General features: G+C 38.6%; 1 protein-coding gene across 4 annotated transcripts in view; it reads left to right on the top strand.

The window, feature by feature from the left end:
• Window positions 1–27,746, top strand: part of rerea (arginine-glutamic acid dipeptide (RE) repeats a) — a 232,275-nt gene that overhangs the window by 58,433 nt on the left and 146,096 nt on the right. Inside the window, exon 1 of one of the 4 annotated variants that reach the window (XM_051662992.1) lies at window positions 5,081–5,138. The exons of 1 other annotated variant lie outside the window; for it this stretch is intronic. The gene's annotated coding sequence lies outside the window, so the exon portion shown is untranslated. Of the gene's footprint in view, window positions 1–5,080; window positions 5,139–17,775; window positions 18,179–27,746 lie in introns of those variants that run through there. 2 more of the 4 variants (XM_051662994.1, XM_051662991.1) reach the window with 2 other exon arrangements.

The following is a 27,746-nucleotide window of genomic DNA, read 5'->3' as shown; positions in this document are numbered from 1 at the left end:
CCTCCTAAGGTTTCTTGTTTTGGCACATTGCATGGATCCTTCATGGACAAGGCAATCACAGAATTCATTGTGACCATCTAAGTGTAAAAAGTAAATCCAAGATAGCGAGCAAAGCGAGAAAAATTTCAATATTAAATATACTCAGAATTCACCAAAAATGTTGTCTATAAAGCTAGAAACTCACTATTTTATGGAAAAAATGTGTTTGCCACATAGGGTTTGGGGACTAAGAAACGGTTCTTGCTTAGAACTGGTTCCATTTTTTTTAAATTCTAGAACCGTATGATTTTCATGACTTTTGGTTCCATTGAATGGTCTCGAAGGTACAATTGTCCGCCGATGTGGATGGAACACTGTACTAAAATACTCTGACACAGTTTCCTGCTGCACAATTCAGTGGCAGCGCTGCCTCTCTATTGAATCTATTGCACGAAACACACTGTGCGACCCTCAAATGAGCTGGTACTTTTTAGTGAATTGGGTTTATTTTAGTGAATTTGGGTTTATTTTTGATTTGTCAAAAAATATCAAATTATCAGAATGGGGAAAACATTTTATCTCAGTGATTTTGACCGTGGCATGATTGTTGTTGCCAGACGGGCTGGTTTGAGTATTTCTGTAACTGATGATCTCCTGGGATTTTCATGCACAAAAGTCTCTAGAGTGTAAAGAGAATGGTGCCAAAAACAAAAAACATCCAGTGAGTGGCAGTTCTGCGGACGGAAATGCCTTGTTGATGAAAGAGGTCAACAGAGAATGGCCAGACTGGTTTGAGCTGACGAAAGGCTATGGTAACTCAGATAACCACTCTGTACAATTGTAGTGAGCAGAATAGCATCTCAGAATGCACAACACGTCGAACCGTGAAGCGGAAGGGCTACAACAGCAGAAGACCATGTCGACCATATTAGGACAATATTCTTCCTAATAAAGTGCTCAGTGAGTATATTTTGCAACATGATTAATTGTGTCATCTTCTGCATGCTTCACCATTAAAGGCAGCTGCATATGTAGGTAGTACGCAGTGAGGCTGCTCACTAGGTTTTGGAACAGAGCTAAAGCCAGTGTGGTATCAGCTTTTGTTTGCTCTGTGAGAAACCAGCATTTCAAACCATCTTTTATTATTTGCATATGTTTTGTTTTTGAGTATCATGAAGTATTGACATGCTCACAATTTTGCCTATCATCATGGCTTTTTTGTGTTTCAAGTGTTGATTATCATCTCACAGCCTTGCAGTCACCAGCACTCCAAATTATGAATAATTTCCTGTCGTTACCTAAGACAGAAGAGTTGAATGAACATGACACCTCTTTCTCAGAGAGAGACAGTAAGAGGGAGGCTGGTGGATGGCAACACTGTGTGTCATTGTGTGCTGATGGATGTGCAGGGCTGACTGCTCAGCGAGCTTACTTAATGGGGAGCGGTAGGCTTGTCGCTGCACTTTTCTCTTTCAGCTGGGGAAAACGAGGGGCCATGCTTGGCTAAGCACAGAACAGGCACTCCATTTCACAAAGGTTAGAGCTGCCCCATAATACAGGCTAATCAGCAGGTAATCTGTTTTCTTTCTGTTATATTCTCACCGGTCAAAAATGACCGAAAAACACATCTCAGTGTAAAGGAACTTAAGTGATCATGATTTCCTCTTTTTTCAGTCTTTTGCGTTTGTGGCAAGAGTATAAAGCTAGGAGCATGTTGGGTTAAGTGGAGTGAGGTGAGATTTTTTCTGTGTTTGGATGTTGTTGTTTTTTTCCCCTGAGCATAGAAACTCCACATTTCTATTGAGCTGACAATTCCCTCGAGATGCCCTACGACCTCTGGGCAAATGGAGAGCACTGGCTATGGTCTGAAAAATCAGCCAACAGCTTTTGTCCAAGAGCATTAGCATTAAATCACACAGATCTAGTTAAAGCAGGAGCATTTAAACCTAATACTTGACACCAGCCTGGTAAAAAGTAGCCAACCTTTTTTTCTTAATAAAGTGCCATGTAGATTGCATTTTTGAAAAATATAAATTTTCTGATGGCTGATAAGTTGAAATAAGATCTAGCAGAACTGATACTGCACCACTACTAAGTGCTTGAAAATCTCACTAAAGCAGTGTTAAGGGAATGAATGGATGACTGATATAATGGTGTTTGACATGAGAGCCTTAGTCATGAGAGCTGTCAGTTGAGTTTGAAATCAGCCAGAGACGGAGGGGCCACGGCAGGCGGGGAGGTGAGGAATTTCTAAAGCTGATTCTGAAGAGGAAGTGAAAAGGAGAGTTGGAGGGAGAGAGGGAGGGAGGGAGAGAGAGAGAGAGAGAGAGAGAGAGAGAGAGATTAGTTGCATAATGAGATTCAGGCTGCTTAAAAAAGGTCAGTTGTTTTTAGTCCTTCACAGACTCATTTGTCTCTGCACTTAGTGAACTGATGTTGTGGTTTAATTTATTGATGTGTATTTCAGGCATGTCTAAAATTCCCTGGATTGGTCTTTTAAAGACAACCTGAAATCAAAGTTGACCCTACTTACTTTTTTTAATAAACATTCCCGGTCTTATTGTGCATGATTCATGCATGTTATTCTAAAGCACAAGCAGTTATTCTTTGTTTCCAAAATGTAATACATTTTTCTGCCACATTTGGGTGGAGAAAAATAATATTAACTCATAATATCAGTGCCCACTTTTCACGATCCAATCAAATCCTGATGGATAAAATTAAGCTCCATCCTTCATTATTTTCAACAGAATATTCCGTTTGACTTGGAAATATGTCACATTACAGAGGTTAAAGGCATTGCAAATGCCATTTCATATTGTCTTTCAGCTAAATTAACAATTATAATTGAACAAAAACAATCAGTAATAAGTAATATTTCTGTTTTTTATTTTTCAATTAAATAAGGGACAAATAATAATTTTCTCTACCTCTGAAATGACTTTTCTCTTTATGTAACCAAGACCATGTAGCTATTGTTGACAAAATGGGTACTGGGTAGTAGGAAAAAATAAAAGGCAACTAAAAATCCAGTTGGATATAATCAAGTCCCGCCTTACAGTACATTATGTTTCACTTGGAAATGCATCATTTTGCAGAAGTTACATGCATTGCCAATGCCATATCATATTGTCTTTAAGATCTTGGGGGTCATATTTTTGTCTGCACTTTCATGCTCAAGCTAAACTGACTGAACCAATGAAATATTCATTATAAAAATATTACACACTTGAATTGAGTCTGCCCCACTCAAATCATCAAGGCTTAGATATCCTTTCTATCTCTGTCTCTCCATCATGTTATTTTCCCCCTCTCTGTGTGCGTGGCTCTGCTCAACAGCCATGTTGCCTTGGATCAATATCAAGTGATGGCTTGAGAAAGATACAGTCAGTGCTTTAGCATTATGTGCCATTTGAGTTTGGTGCAGTTATTTCCATTCCCTGCTGTACTGAGAAATAAACATACATGTGGAGAGAGACACTGTGAACATGCAGCTGTTAAGGAGGAAAAGGCCCAATGTTATAATATAGTGATCAAATCCTGGGAGTTTATAACCTTTATATGTAGTAATTGCAGAAGGCTAAACGCACTAATTCTGTGGAACAGATGTTCCAGAGGCCCAGAGAAGTTTCATATATTCTACATGCAGCGTCATTTTAAAATGTGTTTTTTGAGGTTGACGTCAAGGAAGGTTGTCAACTTTCGGGCGAACGACACGTTTGACTATTTTAAATATAGAACGTCACGTCCAACCAATAGCCTCAGAGAGACTGACTTCAAAGTTATACATTTTTAATGTTAAGAAAAATAAACCTAACTAGCTACAGTCTCCTCTGCTAAAAAGCATGATTGTAAATAAAGTACGTCACATCCAAACCACATCCAAGATTAGTTTTAACCAATGATCAACGCTGTTCGACTAGCTGAGTTTTCCTAGGTACATACCTAGCCTAGGTATAACACCAAAGCTACACCTTAGCATAACAAAAACTTCAGTGCATTTTGTCAACAGTTTTAGGCAAACTAACAGAAGCCTGTTCACCCAGTAAGTATAAATTAGCCTTCAGTCACTATTCACTTTCATTGCATGGAAAATAGTTGCGAGTAAACATTCTGCCCACCATCTTCTTTTGTGTTGAGTGGAAAAAAAAAAAATCATATGTGTTTGGAACAACATGAGGTTGAGTAAATGATGACAAAACTTTAATTTTATGGTGAACTATCTCTTTAAATCAAAGTGGACCATATGCATGGACATGCAGTAAATTCAAAAGGTTAAGCAAACAGCAAATTTTGTTTTTTTTTTTTTTTTTTTTTTCTTCTTCTGTAGCACTTCTGATCAAGGGCTTGGTTATAGTACCTTTGCACAATGTGAGTGCAACATACCCACAAAATACACACACACAGATATAAAGACAGCACTCTTTCCTATGTAAAATGTTTGCGATTTGCTGTAAGTGTGTGTTTTTTTATTTTTATTTTTTATAAACCAGCCCTTCCAGCTGTTTTCTGTTTTCTCTCTGAAAGGCCAGTGATTGCTCTAACGCTCAACTGCCGGACGATGCTCAATGTAAAATGTCAATGTTTTTAAACAGGTGCTTTGAGGCAAGTTCCTGATGTTTTTATTTCCACAGTTCTGGCTGTGAGCTGGAGAGAGAGCTGCGAGGGGAGCAGGATGAGAGTTAAAGGCGCGTGGAGGAGGGCTTGAAATCGGTGTGTGTGTTTTTTTGGGGTGGCGGAGAGGAGGGGAGGCAAATCGTGTCTCTAGAGAGAGTTTATGTTTGGATTCATTTCTAAAGCGCAGAACCAAGTGACTGTGAAAGAGCCCGTTGCTTAGATCTTACGTGCTGTTCTTTTATTCTTTTTTCCCCCTTATTGTTTTTGACAGAAATAGACTTTTGTTAAATAAATCATCAGTGTAATTCCAGGTGATGCATTAATCTTCGGTTTGTTTCCTCATGTGCATAAAGCTGCAAAGGCTGGATGCTGTTTCTTCATTTATTGCCTGCATTTATTCACTCGCTCGCTCATGCATCCATGATTTATTTCCTTTCTTTCTTTTCTTTTGTCTATTTTTTGCTTCCCCCAGAGTCTGGTAGTGTGAATGCTTGTAAAGAGGGCTGAGGGTCCTTGGAGACGTGGAAGTAAAGGCAGTGGAGGTTAGTCACAGCATTACAGCTGTAAATCCAGCTGTTCTTTTCCTTACATCTCGTTCTTTTCTGCCTCTGATGCCAACAGCTCACCTCTCTGATGCTTTCCAGAAACCCCCTTTATTCTTCAAACAAGCTGACTGACTTAATTACTGCACGCTATCTGCTTAACAGCAGGGATGATATAGTTACGCATTTTCAAATGTGTTTTTTATTTTAATACTATTTTCAAATTGGCTTTACATTTCAGTGTAGTTTTAGTTTGTTTTAACAGTGGTTTTGAGAGGTACCGTTAAATGTTTTAATTAAAAAAAAAAAAATGATTACTTCAGTTTTTCAACCACTGTTGTTAGATTAGTTTTAGTTTTATTGTTTACTTGATGTTAAAGGGATAGTTAACCCAAAAATAAAAATTCTGTCATTTACTCACCCCCATGTCGTTCCAATCGCATATGACTCTTTTCATGGAACACAAAGGGAAATGTTAGGCAGAATTTTCAGAACTCAATTCACTTTCATTGCATCTTTTTTCCATACAATGAAAGTGAAAAGGGAGGACTAAGAGTGACTTAAAAATGGAATGAAAAAATCAATTATCAATGTATTAATTCAATGTAAATAAATAAACATTTTAAATACACAAATTATTAGACATTATGTATTGGTTGTTTAATTTATGTTTTAAAATGCAATTAAGTATAACAATAAAATTAATGAATAAATCATTTTTAAATGGACAAATAAATGGCTTTTTTTTAGCCTCAGTCACTATTTACTTTTATTGCATCTGTTTTTCCATATATTGAAAGTAAATGGTGACAGAGGCTAACATTCTGCCTATTATTTTCCTTTGTTTTCCATGTACAAAAGAACGTTTTAGAACAATATGAGGGTGAGTAAATGATAAAAGAATATATACTTTTTGGGGGGTGAACTATACCTTGAATTAATTTATTGTAGTTTATAAAAATGTTGGGTAACACTTTACCATACGTTTGTATTGGTGAACATAAGTAAACTACATTAGTTGACAAAAACAATCAGCAATACTTTTACAGCACTCATTAATCTTATTAAATGTTAATTTCAACATATACTAATACATTTTTTTCATTAAAAGTCGTATATATTAACATTAGTTAATGCAATATAAACTAACGTGAACAAACAATGAACAATTTTATTTTTTTTAATAATTTACATTAACCAAGATTAATACATTCTGTTAATAAGTATTGTTCATTATTAATTCATGATATTTGATGCATTCAAGTTAATAAATAGAACATTATTTTGAAGTTACCAAATGTTTTTGTATCTGTAGTTTTCATTATAGTTTGAGTATGTAGTAGTAACCCTGCAACAACGGCATCCATTGAACCTCAGCAAGCTAACAGTGACTGATGTGTTCTTGTGGTAATGTTTGACCCCACCCTCTTTATGTTTAGCATGACAAACACAATCAGACCGTTGCTGTTTGGTCTCAATTCCGCCCACATTGCATGCTGACCCAGTATGTGTGGTGCCTGTGATTGTTTTGATGTGACCCCTCCTGTTAGCTAGTTAAAAAGTGTCAGGCTGAATCCGAGGATGCAAATGAAGGTAATAAATCCAGCAATGATATGGAGGCAGTTTTTCTTCAAGCACAAGAGCGGCTTACTTAATGAGTTTGATAATTGGCTTTTTACAGGCTATCTTCTCTTAATCTTAATCCAGGTGCCTGATTTTTGTCACAATTTTGCCATCTGAGACAAATTTGGGGTAATTGGTAAAAAATTTGGTAAAAAATGCATTTCGCCATATAATCAGCAGTCTTTGATCGACTAGAGTGACATTCTCACCAACAGCTGACTAATTGCCTTCGTGTTGAATTTTAGCCTCCAATGAAGTTCTGACAGTCATTAAATTTACATGTACTTTAAACGTTTGATTTCAGTCAGACTAAAACAATAATTCATCTTCTATAAACGCTTTAGTCCGATTTTTGTAAAGTCGGACTAATAGACCTAGATAAAGTGATTTAGCTTGGCTTTGTCCAGCATGCAAACACATTAATCGGACTACAACTGGCCTTGGGATTATGCGGATGCATGCTCTGCTAGACAGCGGTGACGCGCGATGTGTATTTAATCTAGTGTAGTTGACGTCCTTCCTTTAAATTTTGGAGTACGCATTGTGTCGTATACTTGGACAGACCTGGACATGACTTAAAACACCCAGTCAACGAGGTCAATAGTGACTGAAGTCTTGGCCAAGAAGTTTATCGTGCAGTCTGACATAAAAGACTGGCTTTTATCCAAAATCTTACTGTATATATATATTATAAAATCTGACAAGCGACAAACATAAAAGATGGCAAAAAAATGCACAGTGTACACAAGGCCTCTTCTATTATCGACAAAAACATTAAGACAGCTATTCTGTAGCGTCTCTCACATCACCGCAGAAGATGGCACCATCATATGTAATTTTATAAACCGATAGGGTGGCGATATGTGAGAAATGCATTGTGACACGAGGACAGGCTATGGAGACAACTGTCATGATATCTTTGCTTGAGATCTTCACAATCGCTCACGAACCCACACATACATGCACGACCTAAATGCATGCTGACTTCAGTGTAGAGAACATCGCTGGAAAGATGTCAGCATTCAGGATGATTCAGTGCCCCAGTGGAGTGTGTATGACATCGTTTCACTCAGCTGGGCTCGTGCAGCTGGTATTGTGGGGTTTGTTTTTCATCGTCTGGTGGAATGAACCTGCAGTAAGGGAGAACAATACTCCCTCTGTACTTCCTGTGAGTATTTTAAGCACTACCTCTTAAGACAGATTTGAGGTGACTTGCAATGTGCACTTACACTTTTTTACTACACAGAAGGATCCAGTATTTTTCAGGCCATGTCCAAACTAATTAGTCTTCATTTGAAACCTCCACTTTCAGTCTGTTTTCGTTGGAGGAAAATGCTGTTCCAGTATGGACGAGAGGCGTGAACGCAGCTAAATCAATGCATTTTCAAACTTAAATGTATTAGTGTGGATATGGCCTCAGTTGCACATGATGTGTAGCCGTGAACTATAGCATGTTAGCCAACCTTAGTCTATCACTCAGTCAGTAATGTACATATTCACACAACATGAGGTGATGGGAAAGCATTCAACAGGCCAGTTTCCTGGTCCGGTAACCCCACCCATTCTGCTAAGTTACAACTATAATGCATAAAACATCCAGAATTCTGCACACTTTTTCAGGGTGAACGCACTACTAAAGGCTGGAACTTACTCTACGCAAGTTGGTGAACGCAGGCGCTTATAGCTACTTTCATGCCATCCCAGATGTGTATACTTTATTCCTTCAGCTGAACACAAACAAAGATTTTTAGAAGAATATCTCAGCTCTGTAGGTCCTTTCAATGCAAGTGAATGATGACCAGACCTTTTAAAGCTCCAAAAATCACATGAAGGCAGCATAAAAGTAGTCCATACAAATCCAGTTGTTAAATCTATGTCGTTTGAAGTGATGCAATCACTTTGGGTGAGAAATAGATCAGTATTTAAGTCCTTTTTTTACTATAAATCTCCACTTTCACTTTCTCATTCTGAAAGTGAAAGTGGAGATTTATAGTAAAAAAGGACTTAAATATTTATCTATTTCTCACCCACACCTATTATATCTCTTCTGAAGACAGATTTAACCACTGGAGTCATATGGATTACTTTTATGCTGCCTTCACATGATTTTTGGAGATTCAAAGGTCTGGTCACCATTCATTTGCATTGTAGGGACCATCAGAACTGAAATATTTTTCTAAAAATCTTTGTTTGTGTTCTGCAGAAGAATGAAAGTCATACACATCTGACATGGCATGAGGGTGAGTAAATGATGAGAGAATTTAAATGTATTTAATTTTGGGTGAACTATCCCTTGAATGTCACAGACATTTGAAGGGAACTCTGTCGTCCCCTTGAGTACTGAGGCTTGTTACCGTAAAAATAACACAAGTATGCACGTTAAGCATGTTCAAACGGACCATTTGCGTACACGTACTTGCGTATGTTTCTAGCCTTACTGCAAAATACTCTAGAATAGAGCAGAAGTACGCAAATTGGGTTGTAGCTCTGAACTTCCATTGCTTTATCATTCCACATCATTCTCCTGTGATGCAGCAACAGCAGACAACCCCACTGTTTAGGTCAGGGCGTTATGGGGCACACAGAATGTGAAAACCTGACAGGGAGATCATAGGACAGGGCCGAAAGAAGTGTGAAAATCACACCTTGCCAATTCAGTATGATCTCATCTGCATTTGAATGGTTTTCCAGCTGGTAAGCACAGCCTAGGGCATGATGACTGCTGAAACAACAGTGTGAGATACTGCTGAGAGCGTTTACTGTTTGACAATAGCCTTAATGCTCTGATCTGAGCTCTTCAGCTTTAAGATGTTAAACAGCAGAGGAATAAGTTGCTTTTTTTCCTTTTCCTCTTTGATTTCCTCACAAAACAGCAAATATTTACACTCCTAGAGACAATTTCAATTGTCATTTGCTTCCTAAACTATTGGAAATTTCTGTCAGCTGTGCTTTATATGGCAATGAATGATATATAATGGTTATACGTGGCTTGTTAGTCACACAAACAGATCTTCTGTTTTGGATATGGTTGATGGTAGCAACTTGGCACTGATGTCTAGAGTGAGAAGTAAACAATGAATCATCAACTGCAGTCTCAGAATTTCCTACCGCTGTAAACGTAATTAAACTCAATGCACAATGCTACTTTTACTACCTCTAGGAGATTTTTGTGTTCTCAGTTTTGCGTGTCTTTGTATTTTTCTCTTGAGACAAGAGCTGAAGTGTGATTCCTCATAATGTCCATTGGGTGGCAGAGTGAGAGACTAAACGCGTAAACGTTCCTTCTCACATGGCAGACACTAGCATTGTGATCTAATAGATATGGACAGTGGAGCTTAAAGCAACGTCCTCCATTCACTTCCTTTTTGTTTTACTTTTTAGAATCTGTGGCATCCCAAAAAGGGTTGATGGTGTACACAAAGCATCCAAGCGTGTATTTGTGAGACACTTTAAATTTGTTTATATATGTGTGTGTGTGTGTATGTATGTATATATATATATATATATATATATATATATATATATATATATATATGTATGTGTGTGTGTGTGTGTGTGTGTGTATATATGTATTTATTATAGATTCAAACAAGTCTTACTTTTCATGGTAGATTTTAAACATTTTATAAGAACAATCACACACCCAGATAAGCAGTGGTGCTTTTAATAAGCCTATATTGTTAAAGGGATAGATCATTTACTTACACTCATCATTCCAAATCTCTCTGACTTTCTTTTATGTAACACAAAAGGAGATGTTAGGCAGAATGTTCGCCTTTGTTACATTCACTTTCATTACATGGACTTAAAGATGCAATGAAAGTGAATGGTGACTGAGGCTAAAATTCTGCCTTACATCTCTTCCATGGAAGAAAGCAAGTGAAACAAGTTTGGAACAACATGAGGATGAGTAAGGGATGATATAACTTTCATTTTTGGGTGAATTGTCCCTTTAACTGAGACAAATGCATGCAGCTCTTGTGCTGAGACGGCTTATGTGAGTGCTCTGAATACATGGAGAATCAGGGGCTGAGTAAAGTAGCATCTGGGGAGGCTTATATTTGTGTGTGTGTGTGTGTGTGTGTGTGTGTGTTTATACCTCTCTGTCTTGACAGAGAAGTAGAGAGAGTGGAGGAGGGAGGGGTTGCTGCCCTGATGGGCTATTTACCATTGGCAAAAAAATAGAAAATTCAAGGCGTCCACACAGGAGCTTTGCAGCTACTTAACAGCCAGCGTGAGCTTGTGTTTGCACTTCTGTTTATTTTCAGAAGTAACCACTCATTTAGATCTGAGTAAGAGTTTACGCGCAAGGCTGAATACTGGTAGGCCCATCAGGCGGTTTGCCACTCATCTCTCAGCGAGCTCTCCGCCATGTAATTACGTGAAAAGAAATACACGTAGACCTCCCCTTCGTGTTCTGTGATCTAATTTGTTTACCAGGTGAATGCAACACATCTGGAAATGTGAATGCTTATGTTGCATTTTCCTAATGTGATGGTTTTTGAATCTAACTGTCCCTTGAAAGATGGATTTTTTATGAGTTTGTGTAGCTTGGGAATATGATAAATAACCTCACCAAAGTGTCACAGGGTTTGAGGTTTCATGAGCCTGCCAAATATGGATGAATGGCAAAGTAAACAATATACTGTAACTATGCTGGGCTTGCCACAGGGTAATCTCTCAGTAAAATTGAGCGTACTTGGCTTGCTTCAAAAGAGTTTTGCTTTCCCCTTTGTTGCATTTATGATGTTAAATAATGGGTTGGAATGCAGTTATCTCTTTAACTACTGTTTAAAAGGGGAGGGTTGAAATGTTGTAGTATGTTGCTTCTCTGATGTGTTTGTCAAAAAGCACAGATTATTTTGGAATTCTTTTGATATAAGAACATATTTATGTGCCTACAAACATTCCGCTTAAACGTGTTCCAGACCTCAATCTAACAATTCCTGAAACTCCATTGAGAGTGAATCCAGTTACATGTCCCTTATGACGATGACAGAGCAGTACAGCCTATATCCTGAAAATAATTTTGGGTATTTAAATTCAGCTATTAAAAGGATATTCCGGGTTCAAAACAAGTTAAGCTCAGTTGACAGCATTTGTGGTGTAAAGTTGATTACCACAAAAAATTATTTAGACTCGTCTCTCTTAGGTTACAGTAGCCACGTTTCCATTATCAGGCCAAACAAGGGCGTGCCAGTGCATGCCAGGGCCAGTTGCGTTCCCACTGTAACTCCCGGGGCTTCATCATGCCTGCTCTGGGCTCTCTCTGGGCCAGTGGCCTTTGGCCGGCGATTACCCTTGGGCCAAAGAAGGCCAACTGGGGATTGAGGCGGGGTTAATGTCAAAGGCGGAGTTTCGCCGAACTTGCCAGGTTGTGTATCAAGCGCACAATGGTACAGTTTGGGGAAAAAGAAAAAAATTGCAGGTACAGTACAAATATCTTAAAACGCACAATGGACAAAGCGGTGCCCAAAGAAAGAAATTTCCATAAAGATCGTGAATCAAGATCATGAACGGTGTGCTGGGACATCGTCCCGCTGTTAGTGGAGCGACCGCTCGGAACACCATGGCAGTTACAGTCGGTGAGTTGTCAAAGCTAACTTAACTTGCTAGCTAACTAATGTTTACAAACGATATAAACTTGATATTCTAGATAACTAGATAACATTATACCTCAGCTTGAGCTTCCCTCTTGCTTATGAAAGGGGCGGGGTGTGTGATTTTTGGCACCAGGACACGTGTTAAGAGTGGGTTTTTGGGCAAAGCTGCAGGGCTATTGGCCTGATGGTGGGAAAGCAGATCGATTTTGGGCTCGCGGATTGAGGTCCAAGGCTATTGGCCCCAGCTGGCCAGTTGATAGCCCTGTCTAGCACTGGCCCGATAGTGAAAAAGTGGCTGGTGAGGCACTTACAATGGAAGTGATTTGGGCCAATTTTTAGAGGGTTTAAAGACAGAAATGTGAAGCTTATAATTTTATAAAAGCACTCATATTAATTCTTCTGTTAAACTCATGTATTATTTGAGCCATAAAGTTGTTTTATTCATTGTTTACCGAGATTACAGGGTTTTCGGCATTATGTCGTCATGGCAGTGTTGTAAAATTGGCTATAACTTTACATAGAAAAGGTTGGTAGCGACTTTATCACACTTAAATCATGTTAACATGCATATTGTTTACGCCTTGTGGCTTTAATTTTGAAACATTGTGTATTTTAATGTTTATGGATTGGCCCCATCCAATTGGTTTTGTTTGGTTTTAAAGAAAAGGTGGGACGAGTCGAAATTATTTTTTGTGGTAATCAACTTTACACCACAAATGCTGTCGATTGAGCTTAACCTGGATTTTTTGTTTTAAAAATTACAGTATTCTTTGTGTAAGTAGGTTTGCTTACAGCTTCTCTGCTGTTTCAGCTCACCAGTCCGCGCCCCGCTTAAGTCTCAAAACTTGTAAAATAGTCTCATCTTGAAAGTGCCAGAATGCTAAAATGGCACCCGGCAAATTGGAGTTGAGTTCTTCTCGTCAGCTACCAGAGAGAGCCTGTCAGTGGATTGAGTGTGTGCGCGTGTGTTTGAAGGAAAAGTAAATGGAGGTGGAAGTGGCTGGTGTCTGTTGAAGGCAAGCACGAGTGTTTGTTCCTGATGGCAGGCATCAGAGTGTGAATATGACCGCTGGGGAAAAAAGAGGGCGAGAAAAAGAAAAGGCAACGGCGCTCGCTGAGATCAACTTTCAGGCACTTCGGACTAGTGTTATTTTGTATCACTTTGAAATTGTCTGTTTTAGGCAGTAGAGTTTCCTCAAACGTTTTTATAAGTGGGGGAATAAATCTTGTCTATCCCTGAAATGGTGTAAAAGATTGTTTGATTTCTTCATGCTGTTTTTACTGCTCGATAACTCGCTGAATCTTATTCCAGGGAACATTTGCTTTGAATGTTTTTCTTTTTTCTGTCTCCCTTCCACTTGTCCACTGATCCCTGGTGAATGCATTAAATGAAGTTACTAGATATGAGTGCTTAAGGGGCCAGGGCCTCCCAGGCTTGCCAAGGCGCTCAGAAGCTTGGCTCAGTCAACCATGTCATATTTTCTTTCTCTTCTTTTTGTGTTTTGTTTTTCAGCTACTGGCTGACTTATTAGTATGGAAAGGAGTTTTAATCAGGGTCCATCTATAGACTTCAAATACCTTTAGTGCAAGACAGTCAAGCCATCAGTAAGCATTTAAATCAGCCATTTATTAAGATGTAGCTTCATTCCTTTATAAGAATTTATTAGATCAATATTGAATTTAACAGCTAAAGTAACTATAAGCATGTTTCAATAATAACCATTTACATCTCATTCATTCAATGAATTATTTTAAGCAAAACCACCTCCATAATGCACTTGTGTGAAGGGGTCAGGGTACAGTAGCTGAGGCATTGTTATGGGGTATTGAATGCAGAGCAGAACTGAATAGACACAGTCAGCTTCCCAGATACATGCTTAGGCTTGTAGAATGCATTGCTTGTAACTGCACCGGTTGTCTCCTTTCATTATCAGTTAATGGTGCCCAACTTGACAGGGCCATGTGATAAACAGAGGAGCTGTGAAATCCTGGAGGTGGAGTTCTCGTCTGCCTGATAATGGGATCTCATCTGCTGTTGTGAATGCCTGTGGAACAGCCATCTGAGTGCATGAAATGCAAAGCATTCACCCTTGAAACAATTTTGGTTCCCTTTCAGTCTCATAAAGCAACTCGAATGGTTTACATTTCCTCCGAAAAATCAGCTTGTGTTTTGCGTGCTGCTTGATAAATCTGTCCAAATGCTAAGCATTTTACAGCATGCTTTAGTTTCAAATTTATTAGAGTCATCAGGGTGCTTTGTTACCACTGCATTTTTTCTGAAACAGCTGTCGAATGTGCATGCATGAATGTCAGCCATCCAGAAGAAGTGTTTGTTTGCGCATAATATTCATCTAACAAACACGGTCTATACATGCACTTTCCTCCCTGATTCGTTCCTCAGCAGTAATTAACGTCAAATGCATTGTTGTGTTTTTTTTATTTCATGAGCCACTAGCTAATCTCTCATTGGCTGATCGCAATGATTGGGATCTCTTTGAAAACAGCATCTCTACATATCTTACCTTTTGCACAGTAAGGATCTTGCATAAGCAAGTGACTCAGGTTTCCTGTTGGGCACATTGTAAGTGCTATCAGGGTGGCTCGGGGAGATAAATATGGATGCACTTGAGTAAATGTAATAAATACGCCTGAATGTGAAGCTCAAACGCTTTCCAGGAGGGGAGGAGGTAGCCTGCTGGGGTGTGAGTGAGTGTGTGTATGTGTGGGAGAATGGCAGAGCTAAGGATTGTCAGGAGAAACAGAAGTCACACTGTCTCTGGCTCCCCTGGAGCGTTTGCCAGCACTAGGATCACTAGGGACACCTCCTTCTTTTGAAAAGCTGACAGGCTACATGGTTTGCAGCACAATAAAGGGCCTGCAGTACAACAAACTCAGTTCCTATTGATCTTAGCTACGTCTGCAAATATAACATTGATGTTGGTCGGAGAGGAGAATATCATTATTACACTATTTATTAGTGTTGCTATATTAGATTTTGATATGATTAAGTGTGTGATTCAATAAAATAATATTTTATCAGTCTATCATTACAATATTTGATTTTGACATGATCAAGTGTGTGATTCTACAACACAACATTTTATTAGACTATTGTTACAATGCTATAACCCTTAAACGCATACCTCGGATCGTTTGAGACCGGAGACATCCTTTCACCACCTGTACCTCGTCCATTTTTTTGGAGTTGTGCCCACACCTCTTTGTATTCCTCAATCTATCGCTTATAAATAGTGTAACACAACAAAAATGCCAAAATTGCAAAAAAAAAAAAAAAAAAAAAAAACATTTGATGGTTTACGTAAAAAAGGTTTATAGACCCTTTAGAGACCCTAGGTATGGAATAGTGTCATTTTTTGCACTTCCATAAATTTATTTATTTATTCTTTTTCTCCCCAATTTGGAATGCCCAATTCCCCATGCGCTCTCAGTCCTCGTGGTGGCGTAGTGACTTGCGTCAGTCTGGGTGGCGGAGGACGAATCTCAATTGCCTCCGCATCTGAGACCGTCAATCCACACACCTTATCACGTGGCTTGTTGAGCACGTTACCACGGAGATGTAGCGCGTGTGGAGGCTTCACACTATTCTCTGCAGCATCCATGCACAACTCGCCACGTGCCCCACCGAGAGCGAGAACCACATATTATAGCAACCATGAGGAGGTTACCCCATGTGAGGCTACCCTCCCTAGCAACTGGGCCAATTTGGTTGCTTAGGGGACCTGGCTGGGGTCACATACATTTATTTTTTATGATTGTTTCATATCTATATAACTTTACTATCACATGATAACTATTTCTTTGTTTATTGAAAGAGAAATTAGGACTATATTCATACAAATAAATACTATATCCCATATGTGTGTACACATACATATTACATGCTTTCACAAATTCTTACTCAAGGTGGCGCTGTTGTTTCAGTGATTGACTTGGTTTACATTTGACATTGCTATTTGATAAAGAAACAACATGGAAGTAAACTATAGCAAGTGTAACACATGAACAGTAAAATATGACTATTGACATTTGGGTATACTACTGAAATTATGTAAGCTGTGCATCTATTTAGACTCAATAAGTGCTTGAGAAAATACGTATTTGTAGCTTATGTGTATCTTATATTTTATGTGTAGTACAATGTGTGTTTGACAGACAGTTGCGTTTCATGAAATTTCAGTGTGAAAATAATGAATCCTGTTCTAGATTTGTTCTGATTTGTTGCATTTTCTCTTTGATATTTTCTAATTGTCTTGAAAATAGTTTGAACATTTTACACTATCTGGGTATTTTATAGATCAATGTTTTATTGATATATGTGCCGGGTCTCTAAAGACCTGAATATATAAGAGTGATTGATGAAATTCCAATGCATTTAAGGGTTAATGTTGTTAGATTATCTAATATTTGATTTTGACATGGTCAAGTGTGTGATTTTACAAGATAACATTTTGTCTATCATTACAATGCTTTAATGTTGTTAGATTCTCTAATATTATATATATATATATATATATATATATATATATATATATATATATATATATATATATATATATATATATATATATATATATATATATATAATGTATGCAAACACAGTCAGTTTTTATATACAAAACAGCAACAAAGAATTCATGTTCATCATTTGTTTTGAAACGCACACTTGTGAATACGTGATTCTGTTACGTTGGCGGGGGGGGGGGGGTGACAGAGTAATTAATTCATTATGTGAATATGCAAATGAGAGCGAAAACCTAGAGCACCAACACACAATGTATGAGCAGTTTTCACTGGTTGTTTTGTTCTCAGTCGCAAATCATTTGGCTTTTTTTATACAGCGAAACAGCAGTAAAAAACTAGAGGCTCATAATTGGACACAGAAAATCAAAAGTCGGGATCTGGTTGATTTGAACGGTAGGTTCTTGATAGGCTATTTAGCGGTGTTTCTGATTATGTGTTTGTAATAATCTCTTAGGGTGGAGGTGGAGTAGGGGCATTAATATTCCTCACAGCAGCCATGTGAATGTGGATTCAACATCTTGCTTAGCGATGCAGTTTCTTTGCCTACTAGCTATATCACCACGGTTTACAATCAATCACGATTCCCGTCCGCTCATTTGTCGAAGACAATCATTTGAATCCAGTCCATGTTTTTGTTTTGTTCGCTTTTTTTGGGGGGGGGGGGGGGTAATTCTCCTTCACTAGTGTCTGGATAAAGAAAGACTAGGTCAGCCATGTGGATGTGTCTGTTGAACAGCTGAAGAGGAGGAGGAGGGGGTTATACAGAAAGAGAGAAAGATAACGTGTTGTGTGTGCGCATATGAAAGAAAGCGCGAGGAGAAGAGAGAGAGAGCGCATGAGTGTGAGCGCGCGCGTGTGAAAAAGGAAGCGGAGTCTGTAAACGGCGAACTCACTGATTTCCTACCCTCCACACAAACTACCGCACTGTAACAAGCTTTACTTCTCCGAGAGCGTCAAAAGCTTTCGGAGTTATCTCACGGCTGAAGGAGGGGGAACCGCGTGCGTTTGGAAAAGAGTCCCCGGGGCGGTGTGAATGCGAATAAATTAGTAAAGCGAGGTCGTCTTTTGTTGAGGCATTTGCCCAGTTTCTCCTCTGTATGGACATCGGCTCTCTCTGGATAAAGTATACGCGTGATTGTTCAGACCTCGGGTTCTTGGATTTTGGCCCAGGCCGAGAAGTTCGGCAGGGTCAGTTTGAAGGGAACAGACGTGGAATTGTGTTTGAAGTTGTTTGCAGCAGCCCGATTGGAACTTAGATCATCATACTGGCGGGTGAGTAGTGCCTTGGCGACATTGACTGTGTGTGAAAAAAGAAAAAAAAGATTGAGGGAGTTTAGAGGGCTTGAGTGGGTGGGAAGGTAAATGGGGGATAGAGCTGGAATGTTGGCAATTGCTGCGGGCGTACAAGTTGAAAGTAGGCTTGTCTTTTTATTGCATGTTTCACTTTTCACTGCTGTAGAAAGAGACAAGCAATGTGGAATCTTTTAAGGATGCTTTATGACATCTAGAAGGTAGTCTATCAAGTTGGATACATTGTTGTTTTTGATACATTTTCAGCTGTTTCAACTCTTGAGTTCGTCCACGTGTTTACATTTTCTCATTTGCATTAGGTGAATTATTCATGCTTGCTTGGATATCTGCAACTACTAAATGGTGCTTTTAGAGTTGGAGGTGCTATTGCTGCTGAAGATCATCAATACATTAAGCAAACTGTTTATTTACAAGACTTACAAAGTAATCAACAATGTAATCCCCTGTAGATATCCTCCACAGATTGAAAATGAGTTATAACCTTTTGTTTACTAAAAACCCTGGGAGAAGGGGAGAGGTTTTGGTAGACTTGCCTGACCAGTTGAAGTCTGCTATGGGATGGCCAAGTCAGCCCAACTTCTCTTTGTTAACTGGAGCACATGAACCATGGCCCATGATGGTAACAAATATGGTTGTTCAGCCGTTAGTGATGTGTTGGTGGTAAAAAAAAAAAACAACCCAAAGGAGCTTGGCTGTTATGTGCGGGTAGGTGGGGGGTGGTTGAAAAGGCTTGTCTGAAACAGTTTTTGTTTCACATGCTCACTTATCTGATCTCAATCTCCATGCTGTGCATGTGAAGGAAGCGTCTTGTATTCCCTAGTTTATTGGTCATACGTTAAATTCATGTGACTCCTGAATACACTTGTTTCCCAACTTGTAGCCTTTTAAGGGAGTCATAACAGATTTTTGTTACTTTGCACAAGTAGGCTAAGAGACGCAGCTGTTTATATTAGGAAGGCCCCACTCTTTGTGGCCAAAGTGGTCAGCCCATCCCCCACACTAGGATGTTTTTTTCCTTTCCAGTTGTTTATCATTTAATCCTGTCCAACAAGATTGTAATTTGCGATTCAAAAGCTTCAAATCAGTTGATCCCATTCTGTAAGCAGAACTACAAGTAGTGTTTGGAGGTTGCTTGAACTGATATCTGAAAATCCTCGATCACAGAGTCTGCTAAATCACAAGGATTTGGATTAAATTTGACTACTCGATGGACATATTGACATTGGTAATCTGTTATCATAACCATGTACAAAGTATCTGTCCTAATCCTTTGGTTCATAGAAAATGGAGAGAGAGAGAGAGAGAGAGAGAGAGAGAGAGAAGAAAAGCTTTCAGAAACCCTGTTACACATGCCATGGCTTTGAGGGTAGCCTGAGGTGAAGGAAATATAACATTTAGTGAAGCATCTCCTGCAGAGGAACTGAAGACCACAGAGAGGAACACAATGCTTTCATTGTCTTTTGTTACACTCATGAAAAGCTGTTTGAGCTTGATGACTTTAAAATGCATGGACTGCAGGTTGAATTTGTGAAAACAACCTACTCGTTGCCTGTTAATTGAAATCATCCGCATTTGTAGTCAGTCGTGTGTGTGTGTCATAAACCTTGAATAAAGTAATAAAGTGTTGCCTATTTTGATTAGTGGATACGTTTTAGCGTTTGGTGTTACCAAATGTCCTTGTCTGAGCTCCTTCATCTTTGGTCTCTCTCGGTTTAAATGACTCCTAGCTAACAACACGAGTGCTGTATGTTTTAATGTTCTCATTATGATACATCTGGGTGCCGGGCCTTCATTTGCAGTGTGTGGGTGTATGATTAACTGTGTCATCCTTCTCCCTTAACAACTGCTTGGCTCTTTGCTTGAGCAGCCGAGAAAGGCTACTAAATGTTTAATGCCTAAGCGCACAATAACATTTAGCCTATGTGTTTTCACAGAAGCAGCTACACACAAACACACACACTTGGAGTTTGCCATTTGCACTTAATTGAATTATCCATGCAACCAATACAGATACATTTTTGTCAGGGAACATATCTTAACCATTCTGCACACAGATTTGCCTGTGAGTGATCCCCCACCTTAAAAGCATCAAACGGTCGCGATAGCTGGATCAAAGGCAGTGTGGCAGGGCTGATGGAGGGGTTTCTTTAGAGAGTGTGTTGGTGCGTGATGGCTGCTGAATGTTTGACAGGGCTTGGGCAGGCATGTTATTTAATCTGCTCGCATGATGGAACTGGCTGGTATTACACTGCACGTCTCTCTTCCCTCTGTTGGAAGAGGCCTTAATGGTTCTGCATTCAGTTCTGTGGGGCAAGACAGAGTAATGTTATGCTTAATGAATTGGAGAAAGGGCAGAGGTAATTAATGTCATGTTCGAGCTTCCTGTTGCGTTTGTATTGTCGCAGAATGTCGCGGTTATTGCAGTCAAACCCAATGCAACCTTTAGCCAAGACGTGTTATTAGCAGATGAATGTGTGATTGACTAAAAGCTTATTCAATGGACTTCGTTTCTAAAAGATATGTGAGAACTGCTCTCATTCATTACGAATGGTGGCCTCAAGCATTTTCAGGTTTGGCTTTGTCTCTACGAATTTGTAGGTAGACTCTCCTTTGTTTACAAGAATGTGTTGGCACTTTCCCCTTGATAATAGATACAGTAACCACAGGCGCCTGCTTATAGCCCTAGTGCCAAAGAGACCTGACACTGTCAAAATGTAAACAGCCCAAGCAGCTGAGTCGTCTGAATGCTTCTGCAGCAGCAAGCACTAAGAGCAGATTGATATCGGTGTGGTAATAGGCTCGTCTTTGTTCGACTCATTCCTTAGGCTTCACTGGTACACAGTGTGGTGTGTTTTAGCACCATTCTTTTTGTCGTAATTGTTTTTCATTCCTTTTTTCGGTCTGTGCCAGAAGGTGGTTGATTGTTGCTTTTGAATTTAACCTGATAAGCCCTTTGCAGTTAAGCACAGCTTACCTCCAGAATCGAATTGGTTGATTTGTGCATTAAACATATATCTTGGCGGCAAAGAGGCTTGTTGATGTCAAATAAATGTAAACCTGAGGAGCGCGGGAAGATAATGGGTATAATTGAAACTGATATTTTTTTAATAAGCTCTAAAGCAGCTGAGCCCTTACTCGAGATGTCTTGCACATGTTAAGTGAGAGGGGACATCTGGACCTGTTAATCCAGCACATGGTCATAAAGTGAGTTTCGGGGTCCCACAGGTCCCACTGTTTTCCTGCTCTGTTAGGGATGTCAGATGGAGTCTTTATGCTTTTACGCCTGTACACCCTTACTAGTATTCACTTTGTCCTTGTCATTGAGCTTTTCATGTAGAACAACACAACATTTCTGGTGATAGTTAACATAAAAATGCAGTCCTCAAGTGTTTTCATCTTGAAAACATGTGTTGGGTTGGAAACTTTGTTGTCCTGAGTAGGTTCCAGATTTGTCTGACTACTGAAACAACACGTCATTTTCCATTACCGTTCTGAAACATCATCTTTACTGTAGGGAGATGCTCTGAACCTCAAATCCCATCTCTGTCTCTAGGGATGGCTTAACTAACCAGCTTATAGCTACTAGATGTGACTCTGAAAAGCAAGATGTAATTTATGACCACAGTGCAGTGATTAATTGTTGTGGGTGGACAAGCATTTGTCAAGATCACTAGTACATTACAGTCACACTACACAATGTTAGTAAGGGGCTATTGAATCAAACAGAGAGAGACATACTCAACATTAAATACAGATCGCCTGTCTTGGCTTATTTCGTTTAGTAATGGACTAATCAGCTTTTTGAGGCTAATACAGTTTACTTTTAAGCTAGATTGGCTGTTCATAGACAGGCGATTTATTTCTCAATTTTTTTAACTATGTGAGTCGTCGTCTTTTTGTGACACAATTCATATTAATCTGAACAAACTTTCTGAATAATGATACCTCTGATGTGATGAAGTAAGCCTGTTGTTTATGCTTAGCTGCCAGAAGTAGCACTCTAGACTTTTACTCTCTTAAGGCCCTGATATACTTCCTACGAAATCAAAGAAAAAACAAGCGTGACGTCATTTAGAACAAAATCCAGCCAAAAAGGTGTTTTTGCGTTCGTTTCAGTGGTTCGTAATCACCACGTTGCTTTTAGGAAGACTTCTTACCGGCTGCTAAACACTTTCCAACTGCCATTGATCCACGTCATCAGTAGGTGTGACCTGAAGCTCCACCTTTGAGGCCGGCAGCTAATTCTGTTTATGTTGTTCAGTCAGTCAAAAGCAGTCAACATGAACACACCGGAGTGTAGTTATTAGCAAGCTGGTGCAAATTGACCTACATCTGTACTGTCGTTTGTGTAGAGACATTTTCCAAGAACATGTCTCTTTTTCTTTTTTTTTTTTTTTTTTAATTGGCCTACCAAAGAAAACAAATATACTCAAATCCTCTTAAGTGCCCATTCACATGTGCCATCTGCAGCTAAATCCATTCACACATCTGCCCACAGTAAGATAGCTTATCATTCTTTTGTCTGTATTCTGCAAAACAACATTGTTGACTAGTTAAAACAGCTTCTTTTAATGACCTCATGTGAATTCAACTCATAACTGCACTATTCTGCTCCATTTTGTAGTGTAAGTAGTGCGAGTAGTACATTTACACTGAAAATGCAACAAAAAGAAATGTACTTTAATTACCCGGATGATGCACTTTTTCAACCATCAAAACAGAGTGGAATGTTGGACACTTCATGCACTCAATGCACGCGGCTTGCCATAGATAGTGGAAGGGGCGTTACTTGGCTGTGCCACTGGTCTGACAAAATAAAAATAAAAAATGAAGAATGTAACAACTGGCAAAACTTCAGTGGATACAGCACCTTACAAATGAGTTGAATGCTTTACTTCACCCCAAGCTGTGTGAATATGTACATTGTTTAATATACAACTATTGAACTGAGGTTGGCTAATGTGCTAAAGCTAGCAGCAACACATCACGTGCGCTTGAAACGTCACTTCCGTCAGCTGTTAAATGGCGAATGCTTCCGTGTAGTAAAAAAAGTTAATTGTTCCATTTGGAATGATACTACACTTTGAAAATTCAAACACATGGCTGAGTGCATAGTATATTTTATAAGTGAATAGTGTGTTGCAGTGTTTCTCACAGGGCTTTGTGAGACTGTGGTGGGTGGACCTTGGACCCTCTGGGGGGTCTGGGGGCTGCTCCCCTGTAAGACTGGGAGTGAGAGATGCTTTGCCAAAGCAACGGCGTAAAACACAACGATAGAGGTCTTATGTTATGAGAAGTGTAAAAATATTTGTGGTTTTATGGAACTGTGGCGGGCCACCACAGTCTAGGCAATTAATGGGAAACACTGGTGTCATTTGTGACACAGCTATAGAATGAGGCACGAAGTCATTAACACATTTTAATGTCATGTTAGTTAAGGTTTTACTGAGCATCCTCATATTTAATTGTACTTCTGAACGCCTCCCACAGTGGCGGGTGTCTGAATGTTCGCAAACAGTATACCGTTGTTTGGACTTCTTTTATCCCTGAATGAAGAACCCAGAAGAACATCTCCGGAAGTACATCAGGGCTTTTACTCTTTCTGACAGAGTAAAAATAGATTAATTATCAGGTACTTGAATGCAGGCTATTATAATGTAAGTGTTTGTGCCTTACAATAATTAACTTATCTAAAGAAATATGTGAAAAGTTTGATGAGGTTATAAGCATAACAGTACTTTAATAAAAAACATATATTGACAATTATGCAGCCTTGTTTGGTTGACTCAAAATGCTGACAGTCAACATTATTTTTAGAAGTTTAGAAACAAGAGCCATACAACCATCCAAAGCTTATTTTTAGTGTCTTGGATAGGGATTTTGTTTGACAATGTTTTGGGCACTATCCCTCAACATCACACATACCTTTGGAATGTTCCAGGGCTGGAACATCGCATTGCAGCTGACAGGTTGGCCGAGGTGTGAACCTGTGAGAACTTGAGTCTCAGGCCACTTGCATGCCTTGATGTCCCAGTGGTGCCTAGTTGGAAAGTGTCACATATGTCTGTGCTTTGTGCCTTTAAGACAAGAAAACAGAGGCACTGAAATGTCAGTACTTGGCTGAAGGACATTTCTTTGCTTGCTCATACTGAACCATAGAGCTATGATCTGGCATCAGTGTAGAAACCAGTTAAAAATTTGGAGTGGAGGTAGAGTTTAAAGCTCTGGTCTGGTAACCCAAACGTCCTATAATTTCAAACCCATGTGGGTGATCCATGTATTGAAGATTTGCTGTGCTCCAGTGCTGAACGATTGGGACAAAAAAAATATTGCGATTGCAATTTGAACTGCCATATAATTATACAAATTTACAACAAAAAAAAAGCTTTTATTGTAGTGGTACGCTAAAGAAAGAGAGAAAGGAATAGAAATGCTCTCATCCATTCTTTCATTATGAGGTTACTTTAGATCAGAGGTGCCCAAACTTATTCCTATGAAGGGCCAAAAATCAAACTTCATTGAAGGCAGTGGGCCAAAAGTAAACATTGCATATATCAAACTGTATTATTTTAAAATTAAATATTAATGCTACAAAACACACAGACCTCTAAAATTTAAATAATCAAGTGTCCTATACTTGCACAATGCACACAACTGATTTCAATACAATTTTTATGTATGTTGTGTCTGTCATTTGTGAGTCACTTTGAATAAAATGACTGCTAAAAATGTAAGCGTCTCTTAAAACATGGTTACTGTCTCTTTAAGAACAGCGCATCTCCTCACATTGAACACACAGTAGTTCTGTGCAGTTTTGTGGAGTTTTGGAGAGATGAACATATAATGGCATTATGTAATACTATCAAGTAGGAAATTTTGTTTTGTGACAAGTTATTAAAGATATTTCTTAACATAGAACTAGGCCTCACATTGTTCTGGATTTCACTCAATAATACCCTTTATTGGGACTGCCAAATGTAATAGGATTATTTAATTAAACAATGCTGTTACGGGTTTTAGTCAGAATAAGAAGATGAAATATGAAGAATTAATTTACTGCATTACTGTTTTTGTCTAGCTGACAGGGTAGAAAAGGGATTTGAGCGTACTGGTCTATTCACTTATAGTGCTTGTTGTAATGTTGTGCGGTGTTTGGAGTGAACGGAACCGTTGTTTATATTGAAATGCTCCCTCACCTGACTTTATAAAGCCCGCTTCACGGGTGCATCTCAGTGGTCGCGTTCACGCATATATGAAATGCTGCACGATGTATAGTGCGCGTTCAAGCCATATTTCATTTCTGTATGCACTGTTCCACGAGTCCACCTTACTACCTGTCATTTCTTGACACTGCTTCAGTTCCCGCTCCCGCACTTATTTAAAGGTCATTGAAGTACGCATACATCTTTAAAAATTAAATCACTTATACGCGTATTTTTTTTCCCTCTTGTCATCTATGGCAAGGCGGGCCAAATCAAAGGTCATCATGGGCCAAAGTTGGCCCGTGAGCCCTAGTTTGGACACCTCTGCTTTAGATGGAATGTAACTTTAAGCAGCCAACATATTTAGAATTAAATAAATGTGCAATTAGTGAATCAAGAGCAGCGCTGGGCAATATGACTAAAATTATATCTCAATATTTTTCAGCCTATTGACTATATTCGATAAAGGCCTATATATTGATAATTATGTGTTTGTTCTGAAATGGATCAAAAATTATTATTTACTAAATCAGAGGAACCATCATTTCATCCAAACAGCCACTGTAGAAGATTAGATTCAATATTTTGAAGGCATTGAATAAATATATATTTGAAAATAATATGGGCATGTTTCCCTACAGTATTTAACTAAATGAACACAAGGGGGAATGAGATTTAATCATTTTCATTGATATGCGTTTTTGTATTTATATTTTATTTACAATGATACATAGTTATAAAAAGCATTGTTTACCTTCATATATTTTTACTTAAACATTTAGTTTGAATTAACAAGTTGAATATTGCATATTAAGACATTATTACTGTGGGGACCCAGTCAAGTTTATTATTATAATACAATACTGAATTATCATTATTATTTTAAGTATTAGATTTGATACTTTTATATGAAAGTAAAATATTTGTGTCCTATCTACTTCACCTGGAGCTTTTATTTTGACTGAAAGTGCCATGTGTATTTATAATGTCCCACATCTGGTGAAACGCTGTCATCTTGTCTTCTCTTATACTGAGCCACATTTAAGATTTATATATTAACTTGTAGCAGTTAGGTCTACTAATATTTGGAATTGCGCAAATGCTTGAACCTGTAGAACTTTTGATTTCGCAATGCACGTGAACTGCTTTAAAAGCCCTAAAAACACATGCCCATGATTCCCGCACATGCACAGAACAGCGCGTCACCCGATTATTCTGAAGCGCACAGACCATGATTCTCTCTCTAATCAAAGCCTCTCGCAGTTTTATAAAAACATTTGAACATATCGCCATTTTGATGTTGTTTTGATTAATTGTGCAAGCCTGAAGGATCGTGAAATCAGTCTACTGTTGCGATGGCCAAAACAAAGCACATTAAAATCATCGCTGTATTCACGATATAGCTTAATCATATATCGTCAGCAAAATCATTATGATTATATCGTTAATATTCGATATGTCACCCAGCTCTAATCGAGAGCGCTGAAAATGTAATGCACTCAGCTCATTAGACTCACGTGCGCTTTGAGTATGTCTTACACTACAGAGAACAGAGTTGCACACATACAGTAAGCTCAGCGAGCAGCACATGCGGACTACATACTTAATTAAATCACACCCTTTGCGGTTTAATAATCACACTACGTCATATCACGATTTAGATTTGATTTTTCAGCCCTACTGTGGTCCATTATGAATATTGTGTCCTAAATATACTTGCAATTGCTTTAGTGGGATTGTCCTTGTTGACTGAGTTGCTTTGAAACTAAATTTTAAATTGAATAACCTGCATGTCTTTCAGGCATTGTGCATATATTCTTTAATAAAGTGCAGGCATATCAAAGTACGGTAAATATTTACAATTCAGTAGACTGTGTGATCTTGTTGGTCACTTTTTTCTTTTTCTTTTCTCCTCAAGGTATTCTAGTTTTACACCTTGCAGTTGAAATACTGTCTTATCACAAATGTTTGAGTCACCGCACAATGTTAACTAGGCCAACCTGAACACGGGTCAACAGCATGACCTGTAGGGAATTTTGGGTGACATGTTTGATCAGTTCTGTAAATCATTCTAATTTGCAAGAATTGTGAATCATTGTTTTGTATTTATAATTTAATGTTTGGTAACCTTTCGTCTACAAGTTGACATACTGTGTTTTGAAAACTGCTGCTAAAAGAGCAATAAACAATCAGACTTATTTTCAAAATAGCATCTATTTTTAGCCAAAATATTATATCATAAAAAGAGTTAACACTTCTAACTATTGCCAAAAGTAGTTAAACTTGGATTTCCACCACGTTTCCTAATCGTGTTTGTGTTTGTCAAA

Source organism: Myxocyprinus asiaticus, chromosome 29 (assembly GCF_019703515.2).
Source record: "Myxocyprinus asiaticus isolate MX2 ecotype Aquarium Trade chromosome 29, UBuf_Myxa_2, whole genome shotgun sequence".
NCBI lineage: Eukaryota > Metazoa > Chordata > Actinopteri > Cypriniformes > Catostomidae > Myxocyprinus > Myxocyprinus asiaticus.
Note: the sequence above shows the minus strand (reverse complement) of the source record. Positions and strands in the feature narration are given on the sequence as shown.